Consider the following 5,119-nt stretch of genomic DNA (forward strand, 5'->3'; position numbering starts at 1 on the left):
TTGGTATGCTAGTGGATGCTTGTGGAATTGGGCCAAACGAGACTGCAAAGGTTCAAGAGCTAGAGGGAAAAACCTGCTACCCCAGAGTGTAGAATATGTCATCAGAGGATGAGCCACGTGGACAGAATGCAGAGGATCAAATGGGTGGAGTGGGCGTGGCTCTGCAGAACAGTTCAGGTAAGAGGCCAGATACTGGGTGAAGTCTATGAAAAAAAGTGGAGAGGACCTAGTGGGCAGAGCTGGTGAGGCAGAGTCAGGCTGAGTGAGTAGAGCCCAAATTGTAAGAACAGTGGGCAGGGAGAGGACAGGGGAAGCACATGGGAGGCAGCACCCCACCCAGGACCCCTTAGGTGAGCACAGCCTAGGAACCAGGAGGCACAGTGATGCAAAAGCAGAGGGCATGATGGGTGCATCCACAGGAGGCAAAGGGAATCAGGAGAGGCATCCTATAATTCTCTCAGGAATCACTGTGGACCCAGAGGGGAAGCAGGGTCTTTGGGCTCTGACATAGTAATGTGACCTCAGGGTCTGCTCCATTGGGGGCCTCAGTTTTCCCTCTTACCCACTGAGGCAATGAAGGGAGGCTGAAGATGCCATGGCACAGCCTTTCTTTCATCCACCCTCTCATTGGATGCTGTGCACTTTCTATATTTTCAGGTTGATTGGGTCCCATGGGGTTTCTGGAAGGGGTCCTTGGGATATTGCCTGAGACACTTTGTTTTTGGGGAACAATACTTTTTTTCTGGTGTGTTCACAGAGATTTCTCTTGGTGCCTGCTGTTTACATATTGAGACCCTGAAGTCCAGAGAGGGTAAGCCTGTGATGCAGCCATCACTTGCTGGAGCCTGATCTGGATCGCACAGTCCCTTTCACTAACTCACGCACTCACTGGCAGGGATTTCGTAGCACCTGGGCAGTGAAAAAAAGCATTGTTGAGGGAAGAGGCCTTGATTCTTTCCAGGTGCTACTTTGGGACACTCCCTACATCTGTAAAGTAGGACACAAAGTGACTTCTGCCTCTCAGCCTGGTGTAAGGCCAAGTTTCAGCTTCGTGATTCTCTAAAAGGCAGTTTGCAATGGATGGGGCAGGGGATCTATTTTGACAGTATTATCATTTAGTATTTTTTCTTTTAAACATTTATTTTTTAGTTGTAGGTAGACACAATACATTTATTTATTTTTTTATTTTATGGTGAGGCTTGAACCCAGTGCCTCATACATAATAGACGAACTCTCTACCTCTAGGCAAAACCACAGCCTTCATTTAATTTTATATATGGAAATATAAATCCTTGTATTAAAAAAAAAAAAAAAAAAAAAACTGTAGTACCAGGCTCTGTCCTAGGCAGAGAGGACACAGACATGAACAAAACAGCAAGGAATCTCTGCTCTCATTTTCGTGGGGGCTACCATTCCCCTGGACTGAACCAAGAATTCAGGCACTAAAGAGACATAAATTACTGACCCCCTTTAGGCACCTGATCTAATTTTACCATCCATGGCAATATTTTACCTTCTTAATTATTCTAAAACACACCCTTCTCCATGTCATTTAGCTGCCCCAATCCTTTCCTACCTATGAGATAAAGGTCTCCTTCAGGATCCCTTCTTTGCTTGCTTCTCCAGTTGCATCTCTCACCCCTCTTTGAGGTTTCAAGAATTCCTGTCTCATCCCTACTTGTACTTAATGCTCTGCTTAATGTGGGTACTTTTCCATTGTTAGGAGTGCTAAGTCCTAATTAGACACTAGATGGCACCAGAACTGTACTTTTGACATTTTTCTAGCGTCCACCAGAGTATCTGCCTACTTATTGCCTGGCTTGGATAGAAAACATTTTAGAAAACTCTTCAGTACTTGCTTTACAAGCAGCTTTTTAATTTTTTGTACAAATCTTCATTAATTGTATTATGAAATTAATCATTCAGGTATGAAAGGGAGTATTACAATAACTACCCAGTGTATGTATGTGTGTGTGTGTGTGTGTGTGTGTGTGTGTGTGTGTGTATAAACATATATATTTTTTTTTCAAAATTTATTCAGAAGTAGGATAAGGGTTTGAATTTTGTCATAGCCTCTTCCTACACCTATTGTGCCTGGGATGTTTCAGGAGTCTTTATTAATATTGCAGGTATTTCTTTCTCTTTTCTAAGGTGTGACTATTATAAGCCATTAAATAGAATAAATATATCTCAGAGATGCCAAGTGTTATCTCACTTGTAGTTGTCCATAGGGCATCTGTATGCCTAAGTGAATATTCAGTGCTTTTTGGCAAAAGCAGCTTTTAAGTCGCTCGATATGAGGAGGATTTGTGGACATTTAGAAGAACTTGTCCCCATGGATATAATTATCAATAAAATATGTATTATATGAAATGATGGCATGACTTGGTAACAGGAATAAAAGTGATTTAACATGATTTATTTATTTATAATTATATATTTTAAAATATTCAATATACATATAATTGTGTACTTATAAAGCAATAATTTTGAATACATGTATCTCTCTGTGTCCCTATTTCACACATATATGTTTATAATATTGTCTTTAAGATAAGCAGGTTTGGGGGATGGATTGGTGTGAGTGTAATGTTGAAAAGATCAAGGACAATAGCTGAATTTTTGACTTGAACACTCTAGGATAGTGGCTGATACCCAATCATTTAAGGATCAGAAAAACCACATGAGGCAGGGAAAAGAGTTAGTCTTGAAGAAGGCTTTTGTGTTGATGTTTGTGATTTCTCTTTATATCAATATGAACATGTCTGAAGGTGACAGGAGAGGACTGGGAAGAAAATAAATATTTGGAAATCAGGGGAATGTGGAAAATACTGCCATGAAACTGAGAATGACCCTGGGTGTGGTTGAAGATACAGAAGTACAGAGAGCATTTCTCTGAGTTGGGGACACTTCTACATTTAGCATTGGTGAAGAAAATTATATGAACGAGACTGAGAGTTAGGGCATCCAGTTAAAGAGATAGAAAACCAGGAAAATGTAATGACATGGATTTCTGGAAGAGATGATTTTAAAAATAAAGGCAGAACCTTTTGTTCTAAAAACCACTAAAAAGTGAACTACAGGGTGGCAAAGCAGGGACCTTGAGATTTGGTGCCATAGTGGTTTCTGATGATCTCAGTGGAACCCCTGTCCTCATGTGGTGGGAACTAAAGCCAAATGGAAGATTAATGGAAAAATTAAGGTCAGCATAGTGAAGGCAATAGCTGGAGATTATTTTTCTGATTGTGCACAGTGAGATAAAGGGAGACACAGCCAGGTGTTAACATTTATGGTCTCTGAGATATAGGGAGAGTTCATTTCTACAAATGTTTTTTTGTTTGTTTGTTTTGTTTTCGGGTTTTTTTTTTGTGTGTGTGTGGCTGCAGAAATATTTTTTCTATTAAAATGTTTGCCATCTACACCCTAGAGTTGATTTTTTATAAGTAATATAAAATTTCAATAGTAACTTCTGGATGGTAGGAAGGGTGCTGGGGCAGGGCAAGGGATGAAAGTAGAAGATAGATAACTAGATATGATTATTGTGTACCATGCACTTGGAAATTTTATGCTTGATTTCATTAACATGTGCAATAAATATTTGTTAATTAAAAACAAATTAAAACTAATTATTCTATTTGGTCACTGAATGGTAGGCACTCAACACTGATGGAGAGAGTATCCTTATGGTTTGTTTCCTGCTTGTGAAAATGGTCTTGTTAATCACCTATAAAGAGAACTGATTAAATAATTTTGGAAGAAATAGTATGGATTTGAAATGCCTTGTTGTCACAGCATGATGAGGTTAACTGATGGTCACTGAAATATTTGAAGCACTACAGTCCATGCAATGTCAAGGTATTTTGTGCCAGGTTCACCCTTTGGGAATGTAATACTTTTCCTTTATTCCTTCACTATTTGTTGCAATCAAGTCACCTGAATCTGCCCAACCACAAAATGACAAGGATACTAAGCTCCACATGCAGGAGAGGATGCTATTCTCCTGCATTGTTTTGAACTCTTCTATATGAAAGATTTGTCTGTTCCCAACACTTTTTATCAGTGAAGTCAATTATGTTTTATCAGTAAATATATATTCATTTGTTGCTTTCACTTATAATTTACTGTTAAAGATTTTTATTTTATTGCTTATATTTTTTCCAGCTTTCACTCTTTCAGGATCTTTTACTTAAGTACTTATGTCATTTGTCAGGCATCACATGTTAAACACCTTAGGAGACTCTCCTCTTACTCTTCATTTTCTTCCTTTGTCATATGTTGAGGCTCATTTTAAAATTTATCTTACCAAATCTTAGAATCACAGGATTCTACAGGGATATATACATATTTTTCCTGGTATTTTTAGGGTACCTTGTGTAATTTGTCAGGCCCAATTCAAAATAAAAACTTGGACTTCCTGTCTAGAAGAGGTGAACTCTACCATTGACATTATGCCACAGAAATCTATTTCTTTCTTCTGTGATCTCTTCAAATGTCATGGTACATTTTGTCGTTTAATTGTCCTTCTTATTACAACATTTTAAATTATTAGGAAGACTTCTAACATTCATCTTTATGTATGCCATATCAATTCTTTTTTTTTCTTTTTTTTTATTGTTGGTTGTTCAAAACATTACATAGTTCTTGATATATCATATTTCACCATATCAATTCTTAATGCAAACTTATGAACAAGTCACATTAGAGAACGTAAACATCCATGTTGTGTTCATTAACACCAAAGCAGGGAATATGTTACAGAGAACCAGTGCAATTGTTTTTACTACACCTTGATAAGTGTGAAAAATTTCTCCAGCTGGTTTGTTAATGAGTTTGAAAGAACTGCAAGAAAAGTGACTATGGATCACCCTGCTTTCCCTTTCTCTTCACATCCTTAGCTGGAGAGGTGGGCTAACACAGAGAAGTACCTTGAGTGACAAAGCTGTCTTCTTTCTGTATTTGAATCTAATTCTGGTTGGACATTAATGTGTGACCTCCCTGGGTTTCATCATGCTCTCCTTTTTTTACTTACTTGTGGACAGGACATGGTCACATTGTACCCAACTTTCTCTTAGCTCCCATATTTCCTTGACCCACTGGAATTTGTGATAATGGGAATTAA

Source organism: Callospermophilus lateralis, unplaced genomic scaffold (assembly GCF_048772815.1).
Source record: "Callospermophilus lateralis isolate mCalLat2 unplaced genomic scaffold, mCalLat2.hap1 Scaffold_289, whole genome shotgun sequence".
Lineage (NCBI taxonomy): Eukaryota > Metazoa > Chordata > Mammalia > Rodentia > Sciuridae > Callospermophilus > Callospermophilus lateralis.